Consider the following 25,110-nt stretch of genomic DNA (forward strand, 5'->3'; position numbering starts at 1 on the left):
ACTCAGGGTTTTTACTAGTAAATCTATCAGTGGCGGAGCTTGAACAATTAACTTGGGGGGGGGGGGAGAAAATATTATAAACTGAAATTAATATAAAAAAAAACAGATTGTTTTCAACAAATAAACACCAAAAACACCTAGAAAAAGAATTACAACTCAGCCCGACAGCCTTTAATGTCTTTAAAAACAGATTATGAATGATATATTAGTAAGCAGACAACAATTTCTCTTTCAATGTTTTCATCTTTTCCATGATTATATCTAGAAAAATCAAAATGAAGGAACAATTGATCCAATCAAAACAAAATCAAATTCAAAATTAGAACAATAACCAATAACTCATTTAACAATAACCAAATCAATCTTTGTTGTCACTTTTCAGTTTTGTTTGAAGCTGACAAGCTGTTAAGCATAACCAAATCAATAACCAAATCTATAAGTTCATAACTTATAAATCAAATTGGCAAATCGCCAAATCGCAAATGACAGCCAAATTAAAAGGAAACTCAGTAAGACAGTAGTAACGCATAAATAGGCAACATATTGACAGAAAACAGCAGCAGCAGTGCAATACGCCAACACCAACAATCAACAATCTTACAATCAGAAAAGAAAGAACATCTGAACAGGATTTGGGTCTCGGGATTACATACCTGATTTCTGTGAAGTGTGAATGGGGACTTGGGCACTTGGCGATGGCGATTGGCGAGAGTGAGACCAGGCGACTGACTTGGCGAGACAGCGACAAACGAACAGCAGGCGAGATAGGCAGCGAATTGGGAAAATGGGGATGAATCGATTTTGATTTCTTGATACCGCTTGGTCGCTTGGAGAATTGGGAGTATTGGACTATTCTGATTAGGAATCGGGAGGGGCCAAAGCCCAAGTTTGAAGATAGCAGGCTTATAACTATTTTATTTTGAACTACAATTCCTACTTCTAGCCCAATAATACTACGCCCCTTGAATCTATGAGGGCTAGTGTAAACATTATGGTCATATATCATTAAGATTCTATGGACTTAGAATGTGTGATTCCGCCTCATTCCCTGTTCCTTGTTTGGTTGTGGGCTTAAGGCGGGGTCACCCATCCAAAATACCCTCGCAATCTTAATGATATACGACTAGTTTACGTCAATCGACTATAAAAGAACTTGTAGGACTTATAATGCAAATTTCGTCAAAATTTGTTGAAACATTCGTAATGATGGAACTCGCTAACTACGTTATAAAATATTCATAGTGGTAATACCAAGGATAAAACAGGGAGTATAAAAGCACACATAGAATACTCTATCATCCCAAAACAATAAACTCCTTTTAAATTGACTCAGTTCAAGTTACAATAAGAAATTTCCAAGGTCGTCATGTGACATCAGGAGGGTTGTTCCTCACCATAATCAATTTCTTATACTACGAAACGTTTTCCACATCTTTTTCCAAACTCTTGAAGTCCCAGTCAAAATGCAAATTTCGGGACGAAATTCCCTCTAACGGGGGGATGATGTGACAACCATCAAATTTCGGTCAAGTCAAAGTCAAACAAAGTCAACTAGTCAAACCGGTCAACTCCATTAACCCTTGTATGATAGGGTTTACGTTATGTAATCACTGTACAATTCGCTATTTTAATGAGAAAATATCATTTGGAAAGTTCATGTGTTTGATTTTCCTTAGCCTTAACAGTGCTAAACAATGAACCAAAGCGATAAAACACTATTGCACAATCATCGGGATTGTGTAGGACACTAAATCATGGCTTAACGGGGTCTATGGACCTTGCGTTGCGAAGCCGGACACTCAAAAAGATCACAAACGAAACCTCTCTCAATCTCATTCAAACCCTACTCAAGATTACTTGATGCTAATAGGATCAAAACTCATACACTACGATATAAATTGACGTTAATAGCAACATAGTATAGTACAACGTTATAACTATAATCAAATTAAATTATGATACCATATTAAAATCAAATCAAAGTATAATGCTCTAATTAAATTTAAAAGAATTAAACTTGAATGCTATAATTAAACTTCAAATCAAAGTAGATTGTTATAATCAAATAATAACTCATCTTTTATAAAACTCCATTTTTATAAACTTTACATTAAATTTTATAAAACTCTATTTTTATAAACTTTACATTAAATTTTATAAAACTCTTATATTAATTATGTAAAAGATGCTTGTGTTAGTGGGAAATTATGAAGACCACCAAAAGCAAAAAGATTATTCTCATGGTCTCCCACTCACACCTCCCATCCACTTTCCTTTCCTTTTTCTCCCAACACATTATTCTCTTCACCACTTAAACCTTCTCTATTCTTTCTCTCACTCTCAATCTCGAAATTCATCAAAGAAATACTCATATTCCAGCCAAGAACAATCTATTATACTCAAATCTTCATCCCTCTTGAAGCATTCATCAAGGTATGTTGTTAAAAGTTTCAAATTCATACAAGAAACAAATTAAATCCACCAAAATATCTAAAACTCATTTTATGCATAAACCTGATTTTTCTCAGAATCCCATCAATAAAATAAGAAGTTCTGGAAATTTTCAGAAAATAACTTATTTTTATTGAATTACTATAATTATTGCAATAAAGTAGGGCAATAATTCACATAAAATACTTTTGCATTCAATAAATTCTGAGAAAATTCTGGGATGACCAATATATTGATTAAACATAATTTATGAAGTTTCATGCATTTATATTACTGTTTACTATTATTTATGATTTTATTGATTAATTAATAATGAAATATATAAAAAATACTTCCCATAGTCACAAATATCCGAAGCTTATACACTGGGCTCTATATCATGTTATAAAACTATGGTTAATTTTACAGAATTTTTGGGAATCATTTATTATTTTTCCCGAATTTTGTTGTTGTTTAATCATTAAAGTATTAGATAAATACTAAAACAGTTCAGAAAAATATAAAAATTTGACAGTAATTAATATTGTATGAAATAATGATTTCCTAATAATTTCATAATCTTTCAATACTGTGTACTATTTAAAACCATTTTCCTAAGTATTTAAGCATGTAAAAATGCATTTTAATGATTATTTCATATAAATAATTGTTAAAATCTGTAAATAATTATAATTGGGCAAATTATTATTTTAATAAGAAATTATTAAAATCTGGCATAAATTGAAAATATAAATTAATTATGCAAAGTAATTAATTCAATTTAAAATTCATTTAACAAATGAATACCTTAATATTATAATCAAAATGAATTATTGTTAATTCATCTAATATAAGAATATGTGTCTAATTATTTGTATTAGTACTCTATTCTCGTTTAGCAGTTCCTAAACCAAAACTATTAATTATATTAGGTTCTACGCCATTTTCACCCGAACCGTCTATCGTACGACACATGCATTTCGTTTTGGGACTAATGTGAGTAATCTACCCCATATTTTATAATTTTCAATACTTTTGGGGTGTATCATGTGGTTGTAATATGTTCCAACTTCATTTTATTGTTTTATCACAATTGAGACATTGTTGGAATATAGGGTGAGGAATTATTGTTGTTATTATCATTTGTTAATCAATTTTTGATTTATAAACTGTTATCTCAAATACAATTATTTGCCGACTTCAAAAGAAAACAAATTTCCAATTATAAAGGTTTCAACTTCACAATTTTCTCTACTAAAATTAGATTACTCACCAACTCTCGTAGTTGACCTGTTTTTACCCATGATGCAGATTTGAAGAACGAAGTTGATGAAAAATAGGTTGTGCCTTAGAAATCCACAAGACTATTTAAATTTGATGTAATAAATGTTGTTCGTATTTGGATTTGTATTTGTATGTTGTGGATCTTGTTTGCATACTTAGTACTTAATTGAATCTAATCATATTATAACATAGTTGTCATGAGACTTTGAACAATATATCACGCCTCGATCGATTCCGACAAGGATCGGGGTGTGACAGTAAACCCAAATGGTTTATGGTCTTTTGATGTTTTCAATTACTAAGCACATCAAGGAAGGGTCTAGGCTAATTTCCAAGGCTTGGTAAGGGACTAGGGCACACTTTGGCACCGTTTTTAGGGTTTACGGTCCAAGAAAATCTTGGACCGTAAACACCTTTGATCTTGTGTTTCCTTGTGTTTTCTAGATGATTTAGAAGTGTAGCAAACCTTATAACAAGCCAAGGTAAGAGTACTTACTATGTAGAAACTTGAAAGGGTGTTAGAAGTCCAAGAACACTAGTGTGTGTTCTTGGTGTTCTTGGTGTTCTTGGTGAAACTTGAAGATCTACACTTTTGGAATGATTTCACGGATGGAATCATGTAAGATCACTAGATTAAGTAAGAGATCAACTTTTTAGGGATAGAAACACTTACAAAGTTGAAGATCTTGAAGAAAAGTCGGATGATACTTGAGAGAGAAATGGGTTTTGGATCTTGAAAATGTGAAAAGTGGTAAATAATGACTAAGTGTCATATTTATACCCCCTTTTAGGTTTTACGGCCGTAAACACCTTTGTTTAGGCCGTAAACTCCAAACTCTTGGAGTTTTGGGATATTATTGTTTCACAATAAACCCTAGGGCATCCTCTCTCCTGTTATCTCCTGAAGTACAAACTTTAAAACACTCAAACTTATTCCAAAAAGCTTGAAAGGTAGCAGAAACTGTTCTGACTTCTATTGAATTGAATGGTTGTATAGAATAGAAATTTTGGGTTGTCACAGAAGATGTTTGTGTTTGATAGCACTTACCAAAGATTGACAACACTTGATGAAGATCCTTGAATCCAAGCTAAATTTTCGAGATTTCTTTGAAGGAAGAAGGAAGATGATCTTTGACAGTAATGGAGAGAGTTTGTATAATGTGTGTGTGTGTGTTCCTTCCTTCGGCCATAGATAAGAAGAGAGGGGAGAGGAGAGAAAAGATTGAAGTGACAAATGTGGATGTATGTTGGGCCATGCATGTTTATTTGGTGTATAATAAGAAGGTGGAACATAAAAGTCAACCCTTCTTATTCTCTTTTTTTTATTTGGGCCGAGAGGGAGAGGGAAGAGAAAGGATTTGGGCCTTTAGTGCTTGAGTTCCATAATGTGAAGCCCAAATTGATGGTTTTCGGCCCATTGGGCCCTTAAGAGGGTTTACGGCCCAATTTGCATAAAAGAATGAGTTTTATGGCCCATTAGGATTTATTAGATTTGTTATGGCCCAACAAGGCCCATTAAGGTAAACCAATCCATTTTAGGCCCATTATGGCCCTAAATGTTGAGTTTCATGAAAATGGGTTGAATTAGAGCCCAATTACGAGCTCTAATCCCAAACTAGTCAAATTGGAGACTTATTGGTCCATTAGGCCCAATAAGAAAATCATAGTCCTTATTGGACTTAAACTGGGATTTTTAGGGTTTCCAATATTTTGTTGACTATTTGAAGTGTTTGTATAGAGTGTTTGATGGAATTTTGTTGTTATTGAATAAACATCATGTTTTCAAGTCATGGTTACAATTCTTGATAATGCTTACATAAGGATAGAACTTCCTAGCCAAATTTGCTAGTTGTTGCAAACAAGAATTTTGAATGGACCAAAGAACACGAAGAAGTTTTTCAGGAACTCAAAAGATACTTAAGTTCCGCATCGCTGCTGGTGAAGCCTATAGATGGAGAACCACTTCTCGTCTACCTCTCGGTATCCTCAAATGCGGTAAGGGATGTCCTAGCCAAGGATCTTAAAGGAGACCAAAATCCTATCTACTATGTAAGTAAAAGTCTTCGGGATCTTGAGACCAGGTATTCTCATCTCGAAAAATTAAATCTTGCATTAGTAACTGCTTCTACTAAGTTACGCATTTATTTCGAGACACATACTATACATGTGAAAACTAAATATTCTATTAAGAATGTGATGAGAAAACCAGACATGTCAGGAAGGATGGAAAAATGGTTAGTGAAGTTAAGCATATTTGGCATCAAATATGAGCCAAGATCCGTCATAAAGTCACAAGCATTAGCAGCCTTTGTGGATGAATTTAGTGATGATCTCCAAAACGAAGTAGACATTGAAGCTAAACAACTCCTAGAAGATGAACACTTTGGAAAATGGACATATTCATGGATGGAGCTTCAAACCAAAAAGGAATCGGGCCAGGCATCATACTAAAATCACCACAGGGGGACATCCTACCCCAGGCAGTTAGTTGCGAATTCAACGCAACCAACAACAAAGCGGAATACGAAGCACTCATCATGGGACTATAATTGGATAAGGATCTTCAGGTATTTGTTGATTCTTTATTATTAACCAGTTACTTCAATGGATCTTATGCAGTGAAAGGTAAATATTAGCATTATATCTTGAGATCCTCAAAAAATTAACCTCTGATTTTGAAAACTTTAGCCTAACCCAAGTTCCCAGAGAAGAAAACACAGAAGCAGATGCATTAGCCAACTTAGGATCCTACCTAAGGATCCCACTAGAAATGAAGATCCCTATAACCCACATAATAACTCCATCTATAGAAGCCCTTTCCGACAAACCCGATGATCCTGAACAACTAATAAGTGTAGTAGCCAACAGAGATCTTGACCCTTATATCCCCCCTCAAAGGGATCCCGATGAACGGGATCCTCGAAGAAGTCCACGATCATGGATCCAACCCATTATGGAGTATCTCCAAAATGGCATGATCCCAATAGAAGAAAAAAAAAGAGCATTCAGAACAAGAGTCTCAAGATTCATAATAATCTAAGGTAAACTCTATAAAAAGTTTATGGCAGGTCCATATCTCAGATGCTTGGAAGATCCTGAAGTTGTAGAAGTCTTGAAGGACATACATGAAGGAGACTGTGGCAATCATACTGGGGGCAGATCCTTATGCTCCAAGGTATTGAGAATAGGATACTACTGGCCAACCATGAAGAGAGATAATTTTCTACATGCTCAAAAGTGTGATGCTTGCCAAAGACATAACAACATCCTACATCAACCGGCGGAACCTCTACATCTTATTATCTCTCCATGGCCATTCATGAAATGGGGAATGGATATAGTGGGAAAATTACCTATAACTCCAGGAGGAAAAGTCTTCATGTTGGCGATGACTGATTACTTCTCGAAGTGGATTGAAGTAGAAGTCTTCGTTCAGGTTAGAGACAAAGAGGTAGTCTCATTTATTAAACGTACTATCTTGACCATGTTTGGTATCCCTGCTGAAATCATATGCGACAATGGATCCCAATTCATAAGCAATAGGACAAGAGACCTTTTCACGAGTTGGGGAATCAAAATGATAATGTCCATTCCTGTTCATCCCAAAGCTAATGGTCAAGCAGAATCTTGCAACAAGATCATAGTAAACAACTTGAAGAAAAAGCTAGATGAAAAGAAAGAAAGATGGGCAGAATAGCTTCCTTTCGTCCTATGGGCAAATAGGACTACTTCCAAAGTAGCCACAGGTCAGACCCCCTATTCCTTGGTGTTTGGGACAAAAGCAATGAACCCTACCGAAGTAGTGATCCCGACAACAAGATACTTGCTCCAAAATCAAGAAAACAATGACAGGATCCTAGCCCGGGATCTTGACACTGTTGACGAACTCAGAGATCTTGCCAAGATACGCATTACTTCTCATCAACAAAGGTTCACCAATGCTTACAACAAGAACATAAAAGTCAGAAGATTCCAAATGGGAGACTTGGTATTAATGAAAACATTCCAAAACACCAAGGATCCAAGTCCAAGTAAATTAGCTCCTAAATGGGAAGGACCATATCTCATAGATGCTAAAGCAGGAAAAGGAGCATATTGGCTAGCAACACTCGAAGGAGACATTTTTCCAAGATCCTGGAATGCTATACATCTCAAAGCATACTATATGTAAACAAGATCGATTGATCTTCTACAAAACCAAGGTGCACATGTTCTTTACCTTAAACTTTTCATCATTACTTATTTTCTCCTCGAATACATCACTAACTTAAGCATCGAAGGGGCGTTAGCTAGACTAACGCCCACCCCTAGCTAATGTTTGCTATGCAGAACAACGTACAACTAAGGATCTCCATAAGCAATGATCCTGAAACATGAGGATCCTCAAGGTTGAAGATCCTGAAACATAAGGATCTTGACACATAAAGATCTCAACATCTTAACACTTAGACAATTCCATTATATAAACAACATGATCTTTAAACTATCATATACACAAGCTAGAGACTGATCATCTCTCCTACGGTTAAGGGTACTTAATCCCCTCTAAGGTTTAAGGAGCTAATTACCTCTTTCACACGAACTAAGGTTTATACACCTCGCTTGAACGCACGATATCTAACCATGGGATACAAATAAGGGGATCATTTAACGATGCAGTGGCTTGGCAACCCTCTTATCTTTGAACATAAGTTAAGATCCTTAAGGTTTATAACATTTTCATGTTATCTGAAATTGGGATCTTAGCCTAGAAATTACATAAGGTTTATAACATCTTCATGTTATCACATATTGGGATTTTTCCCCAGAAAATACACACGAATCATAACATTTTCATGTTATCATAAGTAGGGATCTTTCCCATGAAATATGTCACAAGTTGGGATCCTCCCTAGTACATAACATTAACATGTTATCAATTGAACTTATGATGTTACTCGAGAATTTTGTCAAGGTTTATAACCTAAATAGGTTATTCTAAGAAGGGAATTCAACCATATGATCTAATGATTAACGATCCTCATTATTAAGGATCCTCATCCTTAAGGATCCTCATCATTAGGATCCTCATCATTAAGGATCCACATCCTTAAGGATCCTCATCATTAAGGAACCTCATCCTTAAGGATCCTCATCATTAAGGATCCTCATCGGTATGGATCCTCATCAGTAAGATCTTTATCACCAGAAGTTAACAGCGATCCTAAGTTCTTTCCTAAGTTGAGATTTATCCTTGGTAAATTTTAAGATTGAAAAGCTTATGAAGCTTAAGGAAAAACTTGAAGACAATCAGGTTCCATCTATCCTTATTCTCGAAAAACTCTAAGTAAGGTTTAAGGATTCTGAACTTTCTAGGATCCTAAGCAAAAATCATTTGGTTATCAGAATTCAAGTATACTAAAAATGATTCACTAAAAGAATTTTGTTTCAGGATTGTTTGTAGGAACCAAGTTTTCCGGGATCCTGATTATTTAAGGATCCTAGTATCGTAACAGTCATGCAGAAAAACCAAGAGAGAGATATATAAAAAGAAGACACAACCATTGCATTCAAAAGGGGTTGCGCACCAACCCAACCAAAAGATTAATTGCTTTACATTACTGATGAAAACAAAAACTACCTAAACTAACTTCTTGCAGGCCTAGACCTTAGCTTGGTCATTATCGGCTGCATCCTTCTTCTCCGCTCCTTCGGCCAGCCGCAGTACAGGATCCTGATTAGTGGTAGCAGGCTTGCCAGTCAATTTGGCCAATGCCTTGCGCCAACCGTCCACATCCCAGGAATGGCCATTTTTCTAACCATGATAGAAGAAGTAAAAATGTAGAAGAAAAAGAGATATTTACCTTCTAATAAATCGCCGGTAGTCGAAAGATAGCAAGAGAGAGTAAATAAAATCATGAGACAAATGATCTCTATTTATATTGAACCCACACCTAATTTGACCGCTTGATAATGGCTAGTAATCCATCCGTTAGAATTTGAATTATTCTAGTCGTTAAGGGTTAAAATTTAAATATTACTATTATCTCTTTTCATTTATTTACTTTACGTTATTCCTTCAATATTATCGAAACTAACTCACTTATTTTCAGGAATAACTTGGGGGAAATTGTTAGGGCCAGGATCCTCAAAGCATTTAGGGTCCTCAAACCTCATCAGATATTCAGGATCCTCAACTATCTCAGGATCCCGACTATTACTGTTATTATTATTTACTAACATTTACAACGGTTATATTTCGTTCTTAACTAACACATGTGCAGAAATAGTCAAGAGAAGACTTATTCTCAATAGAGTTTCGTCTCAACTATGGTAAAGAGCCGGAATACCAAGTGCAGAAATAGTCAAGAGAAGACTTACTCTCTGTAATCATCAATTTATATTAATAAAATCATCAAGGCAGGTGATTATTATCACCTCCCAAGGTTTTGTGCCGGAGATCCTAGCTAGGATCAAGGGCTTTCCTTGTAAAAAATCGTCTCATTCACTTTACCTTTATCTATTGTATAATTCGAATGTCACAGCCTCTCATTCAATTTGGTTGATTTATACTTGTGTAATTTTTGACCAAAACATACAGGATCGAAGGCCACACACTCTAGTGCTCGGTTCACCCTTTTTGATATTGATTCTGCCATGTCCGATGGCCAACTTGTGGTCAAGAAGGAAAATGACTCATCTTTTCTTCCTCCAAAGAGAGTTTCAATAGATATGATCGTCAAGACTCCAAGATCCAGGAAAAGGAAGTCAGCTAAGGCCCTGGATCTTAGCCTAAAAAACCTTGGAGTAGAGGAGGCATTGAGGAAGATAATCTCTTTCTCGCAGTCTGTAATTAATTTTGAGATCTTTTCTATTTGACTTCAGTTTACTTACCGTAATCTTCTACATGTCATGTTTCTCAATCCGCTGAAGATCTAAAGGTCAGGTCTGATCGGGCAGAACATGCATTGAAGGAGAAAAAGGGGATCAACATGGATCTTATGAAGAGGATGGAAAAGCTGAGTAAGGAGAAAGCAGATAGATAGAGAGAAAGAGAGAGATAGAGAAAGAGAGAGAGACAAATGGGAGGAGGAGGAGGAGGAGGAAGAGGAGGAGGAGCATGCCTTGGAGATTGATGAAGTCATCACATAGGTTAAGAGTAGCACAACTGAAACCATCTTGGATGTGAAGATCAAGCTAGCGGACGATATGGAGAATGCACGATCTTGGAATGTGGCCGGTTGGCATGAAGCCCTAGCCAAGTAAACTAGAAATCATGTTAATGTTATTCAGGATCCGGCGTAGAAGAAGAAGAAGAAGAAGAAGAAGAAGAAGAAGAAGAGAAGAATAAGGGAGGAGAAGAAGAGAGGTGAGACCCTGATTGTGGGGGGGGGGGGGGGAGGGTCAAACCTTGAATTAGGTTTTTAGTTTAAAAACATCTTTAATTTTTGGTTTGTAAGAGAATTTTTCTTTTTTTTCTTTTTGGTTAGTGGGCAACCTTTTTAAATTTAATGCTCTGGTTTTACTATATCTTTTCTCCTGCATGGTTGATGTGGTTGTAGAAATAGGATTAAAGTAGATTTTCTTAAGGATCTCTAGATGATCAGGATCCTAAAGAGTTTAGGTTTTATAAAAACTCTTAGGATCTTAAAAATCTGAGATAGCTAATCACCTTATTAGGATCTTGAAATAGTTAGGATCCTTAGGTTTAAAAAAAATAAACTTTGATTAAAAAAGCAGGAGGATTTTTTAAAAGGATAATTCTTTAAGAAACTAGGATAGTTAGAACCTGGTGATCCTTCCTTATGATTCACCTGGATTTGACCTTTTGAACTTTCCTTATGAATTCTGACTTAGGAGAATGAAATCTAGAATATTTCTAGGGTTTCCATGGGCTCTAAGGGTGCCTTGGATGCCTTAGGGAGGAAGTTAATGGATTAGGGTTATCTTGGAGATACTTGCATTATCCAATACCTTCCTAACACCTATATAAACCCCTCTTTGGGTTTAATTTCGTCCATGCATTATTCCTTAGAGGAAATTCCGATTTTTGCTTTTATTCTCCTCCCTCCATCTCTCTCTCTCTCTCTCTCTTCAAGTCCCATGGTTGCTAAGGTTTGGGTGTGAACCATTAGAGGCGTGACACTTGTGGCACTTGCTACCAAAGGTTTTTAAGTAAGGATTCAAGATTGTTTACAATAACAATCTTTAAGGTTAGTTTTCTTATCTTATGAATTAGTTTGTTTATAGGAAATTTTTGTAGATTAGCCATTCATTGTATGTTAATATACTTGAAAGACATAGATCAAACTAGGTTGCATGTGCCCTAATTATTTGAATTGTTTGAATAAATATTTGCTTAATTCATGGTAGATGTAACCCTATAACCCATCCCTTTATCATATCGTGTTCGATTTGTTTAGGCATTGAGGATCCTATGTGAACTTTGGCTTCAGGATCCTCAAGGTTTAGGGGCGCTTCTTTTATATCTTGTTCTCTTCTTTCCAGTATGTCTTGTGCCCCCTGCTTTGATTGCTATGCTTGTCGTGGTATCTTCAAGGCTTTCATCGAAGTCTTGTAGCATTCTTAGGACTCTTGTTGGTCTCCTATGATCTTAACTGTCCCCCATGGGGTAGGCATCTTCATGCATTGATGATACGTTGATGGAACAGCCTTTATTTCATGGATCCATGGTCTACCTAGTATAAATTATATGAGGATAATGTATCGATTACACAAAAACATTATATAGCGTTTACCTCCTCTATGTAGATAGGTAGCTTTATCTCGCCGATGGGGTGTTTGGTTTCACCGCTAAATCCGATCAGCACTGAGGATCTTCTAACTATTTCAGACTCCAAGATGTTCATTCTTTTTAACGCGTTGAGGAGTATGATGTTGACTGAGGATCCCCCATCGACGAGATGGTTGGCGATGTAGAGAGTTATCACTAATCTGACATGGTGAGGATCCTGGATGTCTTGTCTATATGCTTCGTCGAAGGTGATCTCCTTCTCATTTGTGATTGATGTGTTCTTCTATGGTCCTTTTTCCTTCTCCTTTTTGGATACCTTGGCGTGCCTCTTTACTATAGAATAAGAGGTACCACAAATGTCAGATCCTCCAGAGATCACATTGATTACCTTGGCATCAGCAGGGGGATCCTGCTCCGTCGAGAATCTTTTGAGGATCCTGATCTTTCTCTTTGGATCTCTCCTTTCTTCTTCCAAGGATTTCTTTGAGGTATTATTTGCGTAGGAGGTATCTGATCTCCTTCATGAGAGCTATGCAATCCTCTGTGATGTGACCAAAGTCTTCATGGTATGCACACCATTTAGACTTGTCTTTCCAAGCGGTGGATTTTTATTCTTTTCTTGGTCATCTTGCTTTGTCCCCAAGATCATGCATAGAAAATATTACACCTGAAATATCCACAAAAAAACAATAGTCAGTAATTTTAGGAAAATATTCTTCATCTTCCTCATCTTCAAGGGCATTAACCCTATGATGGTCAGGTTTGGAATATGGTTTTGACTTATAGGATCTTTGGGCCGATGAGTCGGACTTTCTATTGGGGTGATCGTAAGACCCTGGTGGGTTGCTCCTCTTTTGGATCTCCTGGTCTTCTTCGAGCCTGATGAACCATATCGCTTTGCTTCTGACTTCGTCCATCCTCTTGCATGGAGTCATTACGAGGTCTTCATATAAGGGGGAATCCTTCTTTAGGCCCATTTTGAATGCTTCAACTACAGTTGCCATGTCGATATTGGGGATACTTAGAGCTTCCCTGCCAAACATGTTCACAAAAGTCCTAAGGGATTCCTAAGGATCCTGAACCACTCGATAGAGATCACTAGTGATCTTTTCGAATGTTCTGCTACAAGAAAATTGATTGTTAAGCAAATTAATTAAATGAGCAAACGATGTAATAGAATAATGAGGAACGTTAAGAAGCCATTTTAAAGCTGATCATGTGAGGGTTGAACCAAAACCCTTGCAAAGGCAAGCTTCTTTTAAGTGAATGGGAATGGGAATGATCTCCATCATTTCCCTGTATTGTGCCACTGTTCGACCCAGGATCCCGGAATTACATTCAGGATCCTCAAACATCAGGATCCTTTCCCTGTATTGTGTCACTTTTCGAGCCAGGATTGACTATTATTCTTTATTGTCATATCGTTTATTATGGTTATGTGCTTTGTTATTTTTCTCACATGTGCAGAAATAGTCAGCCAAAGACTTATAATCAAAGAATAGTCATCGTGACATGCAAAAGACCCGGAAGACCAAGTCAAATAACTTCTATAAGTTGATCTCGGAGGATCCCGGAATTGTCGGAATTCTTGTTATTAGCTTTAGACTATAACAAACACCTATATTCATCACACTACACATGACACTAGCAGAACTACGATACTTGTACTTACTTTTCATACACACATCTCTGTAATCAACATTTTCAATCAATAAAACTATCAAGGTAGGTGATCATTATCACCTCCCAAGGTTTTACGCCGAAGATCCTAGAAAGGATCAAGGGCTTTCCTTGTAAATCATTCGTGTTTTTTTTATCATCATTTCATATTCATTCTACTATGAATATCACAGCCTCTCATACGATTTAGTTGATTAGTGATTGTTTGTTTTTTGACCAAAACAATTTGGCGCCCACCATGGGGTCGTGGTGTCCAAAATCCTTCGAAAAATCACGTCACACAATCGACCCTGTCCTCTTCCTCAATTCCTCTCATTTCCTCCAAAAACCTTCCACCACCTCTGGTCGGAGCTCCTAAGAAAGCATCAGAAGCGCCAAAGAAAAACACATCTCTAGTCGTTACCCCAGGACTCGAGGATCCTCTTGTGCTGATTTCCAACAATGAAATCTTCGCTATGATGAAGAGACTAGAATGACAAGTCCCCCAACAGTAGGAGGATAACAGGACAATCCTCAAGGAAGTGGAGAGAATGAGGACAGAAATCCATAAGCCTCAGGAAGCATCACCCTCGATCTTGCAACCCAAGATCCTGAACTTTGACAACACGTGATCCTTAGTGATCCGCCACGAGATAGGATCCTCAACACCGGCCTCTGTTCCTGCCTGGGGCCTGACTCCGAGAGAACAAGCCCATACGACCTAGGATCCCAACTAAACCTTTGTCACTCCCAATAACAAGGATTTTGGTAACCCCATCAATAATAATATCTTTACTACTAAATCAATGGATCTTGATACAAGTTTAAGCCCGATCATGGCTAAGGAGCTCCAACAACTAAGACAAATGATCTCAAGCATGCCTAGAGTAGTTCAAACTGCACCAAAAGTATCCCTTACAAGCCATAGGATCTCTAGATTCGTTCCGGCGATAGCTGATACCGAAATCCTAAAGCGCTTTCAGACCCCCATCATGAAGCCTTATGACGAGACTACGTATTCTGAGGAGCACATGGCACAATACAGGGAAAGGATGGAGATCATTCCCATCCCTACTCACTTTAAAGAACCTTGCATGTGTAACGGTTTTGGTTCGACCCTCATAGGATCAACTTTAAAATGGCTTCTTAATGTCCCTCCTTATTCTATTACATCGTTTGATCATTTGATTAATTTATTTAGCAATCAATTTTCTTGTATAAGAACATTCGAAAAAATCACTAGTGATCTCTATCGGGTGGTCCAAGATTTTAAGGAATCCCTTAGGACTTTTGTGAACAGGTTTGGCAGGGAAGCCCTAAGTATGCCCAACATCGACATGGCGACTGCAGTCGGAGCCTATAAAATTAGCTTAAAGAAAGATTCTCCTTTCTATGAAGACCTCGTAATGAATCCATGCAAGAGAATGGATGAAGTCAGAAGCAGAGCACTAAGGTTCATTAGGCTCGAAGAAGACAAGAAGATCCAAAATAGGAGCAGCCCGCCAAGCTCTTATGATCACTCCAATAGAAAGGCCGATTCTTTGGCCCAAAGATCCTATAAGTCAAAACCACATTTCAAACCTCACCATAATAGGGTTAATTCCCTTGAAGATGAGGGGGAGGAAGAAGATTTCCCTAAGATTACTGACTATTGTTTTTCTGTGGATATTTTAGGTGTAATATTTTCTATGCAGGATCTTGGAGACAAAGCAAGATGGCTAAGAAAAGGAGAAAAATCCACCGCTTGGAAAGACAAGTCCAAATGGTGTGCATACCATGAAGACTTCGGTCACATCACAGAGGATTGCATAGCTCTCAGGAAGGAGATCAACTACCTTCTAGACAAAGGATTCCTAAAATAAATCCTTGCAAGAAGAAAGGAGAAACCCAAAGAAAAAGATCAGGATCCTCAGAAGATCCTCGACAGACCTGGATCCGCATGCTGACGCCAAGGTAATCAATGTGATCTTTGGAGGATCTGACATTTGTGGTACCTATTATTCTGTAGCAAAGAGACACGCCAATGTATCCAAAACGGAGAAGGAAAAAGGACCACGGAAGAACACATCAATCACAAATGAGAAGGAGATCACCTTCGACGAAGAAGATAGACAAGACATCTAGGATCCTCACCATAACGGATTGGTGATCACTCTTTACATCGCCAACCAGTTCGTCAGAAGGATCCTCATCGATGGGGGATCCTCAGTCAACACCATACTCCTGGACGCATTAAAAAGAATGAACATCCCAGAGTCTGAGATAATTTCAAGATGCTCAGTGTTGACCAGATTCAACGGAGAAACCAAACACATCGTTGGCGAGATAAAGCTACCTATCTACATAGAAGGGGTAAACTCTATACAATGTTTTTGTGTAATTGATATGTTATCCTCTTATAATGTTATACTAGGTAGACCATGGATCCTCAAAATGAAGGTCGTTCTATCGACATATCATCAATGTGTAAAGATGCCCAGCCCATGGGGGACAGTAAAGATGCCCAGCCCATGGGGGACAGTAAAAATCATAGGAGACCAACAAGAATCCAAGGAGTGCTACAAAACTTCGATGAAAGCCTCAACGATACCACGACAAGCATAGCAATTAAAGCACGGGGCACAAGACATACTTGAAATAAGAGAATAAGATATAAAAGAAGTACCCCAGAACCTTGAGGATCCTGAAGCCAAAGTTCTTATATGATCCTCAAGGCCTGATCAAATCGAAAATGATCTTATAAAATTCATCCAAGCTAAAAGAAAGACATTTGCATCGAAGCACGAGGACATGATAGGTATCGAGAAAAGTATAATAACCCATAAACTTAACATTGATCCATCTTTTAGACCAATACATCAAAAGAGAAGGAAATTTGCACTGGAAAGAAACTAGGTTATACAAGAAGAAGTAGAAAAACTTCTCAAAACTGGGATGATCAAGAAAGTGAAATTCCCAAGATGGATAGCTAGTTTGGTCGTGGTATAAACGAAAAACGGTAAATGGAGAGTGTGTGTAGATTACACGGATTCTAACAAGGATTGTCCCAATGATCCTTTCCCTCTACCACACATGACTCCATGATAGAAGCGACAGCGGGTCATGAATTATTAACATTCATGGATGCATCAGCGAGATTCCAACAGATCCAGATGGAACCATCTGATCAAGAGGACACGGCGTTTATAACTCTAACATGTATATATTGTTATACTACCATGCCATTCGGTCTTAAAAATGCAGGTGCAACATACCAAAGGCTAGTCAACAAGATATTCAAAGAGAAACTGGGGGACACCATAGAAGTCTACATCGATGACATGTTGGTCAAGTCCAAGAAGGCTGAGGATCACCACAAGGATCTCAAAGAAGCCTTCGGCATCCTGGACGAATATAACATGAAGCTAAACCCCTCCAAGTGCCACTTTGGGATGAGATCAGGTAAGTTCCTTGGATACATGGTGACCAAAAGAGGAATTGAAGCAAGCCCGAAGAAAATCAAGGCCATCATTGATCTAAAATCACCATCCTCAACAAAAGATATTCATAGACTAACAGGAAGAGTGGCGGCCCTAAACAGGTTCATCTCAAGATCCTCAAAAAGATGCAAGCCTTTCTACGACACCTTGAAAAAGAACAAAAGATTTGACTGGACCCAGGAACATGAAGATGCTTTCCAGGAACTTAAAAGATAATTAAGTTCACCACCCCTATTGGTAAAACCATTAGACAAGGAAGCACTTCTTCTCTACCTCTCAATATCCTCACATATGGTGAGTGCAGTATTAGCTAATGATCTTAATGGGGAACAACATCCCATCTACTATGTAAGTAAAAGTCTCCTGGGTCCTGAGACCAGGTACTCCCACCTTGAAAAACTTATACTTGCATTAGTAAACGCTTCTACCAAATTAAGACATTATTTTGAAACACACCCTATAACTGTAAGAACTAACTATCCCATTAAGAGTGTTATGAGAAAACCAAAAATATCAGGAAGGATGGCAAAGTGGTCCATAAAGTTTAACACATATGAAATAAATTATGAGCCAAGATCCGCGATAAAGTCTCAGGCATTGGCAGACTTTGTGGCTGACTTTAGTGATGATCTAAGGGCTGAAGTAGAAATAGAAGCCAAACAATTTCTAGAAGAAGAGAACATGGGAAGATGGATGTTATTCACGGATGGAGCATCAAACCAAAGAGGAACTGGCTTGGGGATCATACTAAAATCGCCACAGGGGGACATCCTACCCCAAGCAATTAACTGTGAGTTCAATGCAACCAACAACGAAGCAGAATAGAAGGCACTAATCATGGGACTACAGCTGGCCAAAGATCTTCAAATCAAGGATCTTCAGGTATTCGTCAATTCTTTACTATTAACTAACCATTTTAATGGATCCTATGCAGTAAAAGGAGAGAAGTTAGCACTATACCTCCAGATCCTCAAAAACTTAGCCTCGGAATTCAAAGCATTTAGCCTAAACTAGGTTCCTAGAGAAGATAATGTTGAATCAGATGCCTTAGCCAATCTAGGATATTCTCTAAGGAAACCAACAGAAACCAGGAACCCGATTAACCACGTGTTGATCCCAGCAATCGAGGATCCTGCCAAGAGACTGAAGGATCCCGACGATCAATTAGGAACTACTAACGTCACTACAATCGAAGATCCCGATTCAACACTTCCATATAAGGATCATAACATCAAGGATCCCTCTCCAAACTCAGGATCCTGGATCCAACCCATTATGGAATACATCCATAATGGCACGATCCCTAAAGAAGAAAAAGGTGAAAGGGAATTCAGAACAAGGATCTCAAGATTTGTTATAATCCAAGGTAAGTTATACAAAAAAAAAATCTATGGTAGGTCCATATCTCAAATGATTAGAAGATCATGAAGCTGCAGAAGTCTTGAAGGATATACACGAAAGAGACTGTGGGAACCACACTAGGGGAAGATCTTTATGCTCCAAAGTGTTGAGAATAGGATACTATTGGCTAACCATGAAGAAAGATTCCTTCCTTCATGCTTAGAAATGTGATGCTTGTCAAAGACATAGCAGCATCCTGCATCAACCAGCAGAACCTCAACATCCTATCATCTTCCTTTAACTATTCATGAAATGGGGAATGGATATAGTGGGTAAATTGCTAGTAGCTCCTGGAGGAACGGTCTTCACGCTAGTGATGACTGACTACTTCTAAAAGTGGATAGAAATCGAAGCTTTCATCCATGTAAGAGACAAAGAGGTAGTTTCCTTCATTAAACGTAATATCTTGACCAGATTTGGGATCCCTGCCGAAATTATATGCGACAATAGATCTCAGTTTCAAAGTAAAAGGAAAAGACACTTTTGTATAAGTTGGGGAATCAAGATAGTAATGTCCACTCTTGTCCACCGTCAAGCCAACGGCCAAGAAGAACCCAACAACAAAATCATAGTCAACAACTTAAAGAAAAGGTTGGACAAGAAAAAAGGAAGATGGGTAGGAGAACTTCCTTTCTTATTATGGGCAGATTGGACCACTTTCGAGGTAGCTACGGGCCAAACCCCATACTCCTTAGTGTTTGGAATGGAAGCAATGATTCCCACCGAAGTGTTGATCCCAATAGCAAGATACCTACTTCAAAACCAAGAAAACAACAACATGATCCTAGCCCATGATCTTGATACTGTAGATGAACTCAAGGATATTTACAAGATTCGCATTGCTTCTCATCAACAGAGGATCACTAAGGCGTACAACAAAAATATAAAAGTCAGAATAGGAGACTTGGTACTAAGGAAAACATTTCAAAACACCATGGATACTAGTGCAGGTAAACTGGCACCTAAATGGGAAGGACCATATCTCATACATGCTGAAGAAGGAAAGGGGGCATATTGGTTGGCTACCCTCGATGGAAATATCCTACCAAGATCCCGTAATGCTATACATTTTAAATCTTATTTCATGTAAGTAAGATTAGTCATTTTCCAACACACTCAAGGTACACATGCTATTTACCTTTTACTGATTATTTTTATTACTATTTACTCCCTTCAAATACCATTACTGACTTAAGCATCGGAGGGGCGTTAGCTAGATTAACTCCTACTCCTAGCTAATGTTTGATGTATGCAGGGACTCAAGGATCCTAACACTTAAGGATCCTGGCATTTAAGGATCCTGATGTACAAGGATCTTGACAGATGAAAGTTCAAGGATCCTGATAAACAAGGATCCTGACGTTTGAAGACCCTGGCACCAAGGAGTTCCATAACTACAAACGTCCTATGATTCATAACAGCAATATCATAAGAATAGATACTGATCATCTTTCCTATGAATAACGTTACTTAATCCCCTCTAAGGTTTAAAGAGTTAATTACCTCTTTCACACGAGTTAAGGTTTATACACCTCGCTTGGACGCACGTTATCTAACTATGGGATGTGAATAAGGGGATCATTTCATGCTGCAGTGACTTGGAAACCCTCTTATTTCTGAACATAAGTTAAGATCCTGAAGTTGAAATTTAAGGTTTATAACATTTTGAGGTTATCTTAAGTTAGGATCTTCCCCAGATAATACACAAGGTTTATAACATTTTCATGTTATCTCAAGTTGGGATATTCCCCAGATAATACACAAGTATATATAACATTTTCATGTTATCTCAAGTAGTCATCGTCCCCAGATAATACACAAGTTTTATAACATCTCAAGTTGGGATTTCCCAGAAAACACACGAGGATCATAACATTTTCATATTGGGATCTTCCCCAGAAAATAAATAAAATTTATAACATTTTTATGTTATCATATGATTCGGGATCCTCCCCAGTAATTTATTAAGTTTGAAATTTTCTCCAAGTTTTTTCGAGAATTATGATACCAATGTATTGCTTGAAGATGCGATAAGCCCCATAAAATATGTAAAATTTGTAGCATTATAATTTTGCAAAGGTTCTTTCAGTTATTTGCCAAGTTAGTCATTTCCAGCCGACTCCTTAAAGTTCACTAAAGTAAAAGACAATTAAGGATCCTCCTTGACAGCCAAGGATCCTTCCATGAACGAACCCTAGGATCCTATGGAGCTAAAATAATTGTAACTTAACGCTTCTCCTAAAAGCGAATCTCAAAGGTCACAAAGTCCAAAGATAATTAGGTTATATCTATCCTTATTCTTAAAGTTATATTTCTTATATGATGATCAAAGGTTTATCCTAAATGGATTGCTAACTGTTTTTAGGTTATTATGATCCTGAGAGTTCTTGTAAACCCTGAAGTCCTTAGGATCCTGACTATAAAGATCCTTGAAAATACTACTACTACAACCACACAATTCAATCAAACATGCGAATAAATATTAAACAACCACAACAATAAGAGGTTGTCCACCAACCCCACAAAAAAGGAAAATAGTAATATTGTCTTACATGCCCACGAAAACCATAAAACAACATAATTTTTATAGGCATAAACCATTGACTGGTTATCATCGCCTGTAGTCTTCTCCTCCTCGCTCACCTTTAGCAGTTGCCCCTCAGGATCCTCACTAATATTTACAAGCTTACCAGTCAATTTGGACAGGGATTCACGCCACCCCGCCAAGTCCCAGGATCCTGCATTAGCCACATCCTCAACTAATTTGATCTTGGTTTTCCAAATGGCCATAGCAGCGCTGGACTTCACCCTCACAATCACCTCCTCCATCTCTACATCATGCTCTTCCTCTTTCTCAACCTTCTCCATACTCAGCAGCTCTACCCTCTTAAGGAGATCCTCATTGGTCTCCTTCCATTCCTTCTCCCGCTCCTTCAGAGCTCACTCAGCCCCCTCAGCCCAGATCCTAAAATCGGGAGGTAGCAGAACGAAGTATTGCAATAGTCCCAGCAACCAAAGACTGAAGAAGGTCGAGAGCTACATTGGCTAACGAGGAAGTGTAGTTGCTTCAAATCAGGATATGAAAAGGCTAGGAGGACAGTCCTCATAGAAGATGAAAAGATATGAAATCAATTCGTCTGGGTAAGTGAGAGAATGTTTTTCTGGTAGCCAATGACGTGATGAAGGAAGAAATTTTGCGAACAAGCAATTGCACACTCCTGAGGGGAAAAAAGCATTGGGAGACATGAGCAGAAACCTGGAACAAGCATGGCGTCAATAAAAGCAAGTAGGAGTCAGAAACTAATATCACACAGATACTTACGGCTTGGGAAAAGGATAGCAGCTTTTGAAGCGCATCCTCAGATCCGAGATTGTAACACCCCGACTCCCAGTTATAAATTTTACAACTTTAAGTTCAGATTTAAAGGCCTACTCGACGAGTTGGATGCCCCAACTCTTCGTGTAGAAACGGATATGGTCACATGACTTAAGGGGCCTACTCGACGAGTTGGAGCTGGAATATGAAACCCTAATTTTTAGGGTTTGCACCCTATTTAAAGGACCTTAAGTCCTTCCTCCCAGCCTCCTTACCACCCTTTCACGTCCAAAAGAAAACCCTAAGCGATCTAACCCCATTTTTGAATGTTTGTGAGGCTAAAATAGTGTTTTTGGTGCATTTGTTGAAGAAGCTTGAAGGTTGAGAAGCTTCGAACAGGAAGGAGCTTGTAGATCCAGCGTCTACATCGTTTTGGCTTCCATTTGAAGTTAACAAGTTGTTACCATAATCATTCTAGTGTTAGATCTCCTTATTCATGGGTTTAAGGCCATTTTCAGCATATTTGTGGGTCATTTTGGGTATTGGGCATGATCTGATGTTGTAACTTCAGATTTGGACTCCTCTAAGTCCTCATAGTCACAATGTTATTGAATTTATCAAGCTTTGGCTCTTGTCTTTGGCTTAAACCTCTTCCTTAGTTTGGTTTTGGCATTTAAGACCTTACATGCACGTAAAGTTTGCAACTTTACGTGGTAACCATGCCCTAGGAGGCTAGATCTATAATTTGGAGCCTTAGTCTTGCTTAAAAGCATCGGAATAAGAAAAGGACTGAAGGGACTCGACGAGTTACATGGTCAACTCGATGAGTCGGATGAAAATTGCCTACTTTTGGTTCTGTATGGACTCGGCGAGTCAGTGAGAGGAATCGACGAGTTGTATAGGGTTTTCCTGATGGGTTTTCAGCATTCTAACACTCCTATGGTGTACATGCAACCCTAGAAACCTTGGATCTATGTTTGACTAAGATACATGCAAATAATTATTTTTCCAAGGTTCTTATCCTAACTAGCATGGCATGGGGTACTTGAATCAAATAAAACTAGTAGAATTACTTACCTTGTAGTAGAAGTTGATTGCTTGGAGTTTGAGAGCCTGTCACCAATAATGTGGATGCCTCAAATGGAAGTCACAAATCACCACAAACTTGGAAACTTGAGAGAATAGTCACAAACTTCTTGAAATCGGCCCTCTTAGTTTACACACATCAACTCGTCTTATTTCAAGAACCAAAGCCTCCTTTATATAGTGTGGTGGATTAGGGTTACATCCATGTAAACCCTAATACCCATGTCCTTTCATTTCCATGAGATCCATGGGTTAAAGCTCCATGGAGTATCCATGGACTTTCCATGCAAGCCTAGCCCATTCCAAATAAGCATTAGCCCACACTATATAAATAGAAGAGCCCATATTTAATTAGTCATACTTTTGATCTCTAAATTAATTCTAAATTAATTATAGATCAACACTAATTAAATAATATGATTTTATATTAATATATTAGAACTTATAATATATTAATAAATCATAACTTATACTATTCTCAAAAGATTATCCGTAAATTGTTCGGGTGAAGTGCAACCCAAATGGACCATGCCGGGTCGGGTCAAGTACATACCAAATATAGTTATGGACTTAGACACTATCTCCAACAGTCTCCCACTTGGATAAGTCTAATAACTATAGTTGCAAGTATGACTTCAGGAACCGATCAGCAATCGTAGCTCTTAAAACTCTATTGAACTATGAAGCGCCATTTTAGATAAGTGATCATATAATGCTCTGTTCTAGATATCAGCCGGACAAATACATGGAACATGGTCTTGCTTATTGTCCAGCATTTGTTTCCCGATTTCCGATTTGTTTGACATAGAACTTAACTGAACACATCAATTTAGTTCTGACCGGGCCCGATACATAGGTCAAAACAAAATCATCGAGGGGCCCAGATATCGCTTCTAATCCTAGAAGGAACAGATAAACTTCGACTCGTATGTTTGCTCTACTACTTGTTGAATTACACACAAAAGCACGGTTTATAACATCGAGTTACCAATGTGTTTTCGTGCAATCAATGCATAACCAACTCATAGGCAACAAATCATATCTCTAGGTTTGAAGACTTATATGATATTACCGTCTCACGATCACTCGAGATAAATTCCATGAAGTGATACAAGTGAGCGTGGGTTGAATCCAATACTCAGAACTTATGAGCACTCATGAGTGCTGTAGCCCTGCTTTGTCTAACATCTTAAACCTCTACAAGCCAACCCATGAGAGTCTTGATTCATATCTACTTCCAACATATGACCGACTGTGGAGAGTTTGAATAATATGATATAAACCATAACATAATTATTCTGGAAGTCAAAACATGCAAAAAGAAATAATAGTAAACGATTAACAAGAGATAGCAACACTTTACTCATAAATAACAGCTTTTATTTATCATCAAATGTCAATTCCATTTTACAAATTTCAAGATTATCTAACTACTAAAACTAATATCATCCTTCAGCCCTATGCTCCGAGCATGCTGGAGATGCTTAGCCCGAGTCAGTCCCTTTGTGAGGGGATCTGCTGGGTTCTCATCCGATGATACCCTCTTTGCCACGAGGATTCCTTCTTCTATTCGATGTCTGATGAAGTGATATTTTCTGTCAATGTGTCTGGATCTCCCATGATCTCTTGGTTCCTTGGCTAAGGCAACCGCACTATTGCTGTCACAGAAAATCTCCATTGGCTCCTTTATAGCTGGTACAACTCCAAGGTCTCCGATGAAG

Source organism: Lactuca virosa, chromosome 1, assembly GCF_052849685.1.
Source record: "Lactuca virosa cultivar CGN04683 chromosome 1, Lactuca_virosa_CGN04683_v6, whole genome shotgun sequence".
In the NCBI taxonomy this organism is placed as follows: domain Eukaryota; kingdom Viridiplantae; phylum Streptophyta; class Magnoliopsida; order Asterales; family Asteraceae; genus Lactuca; species Lactuca virosa.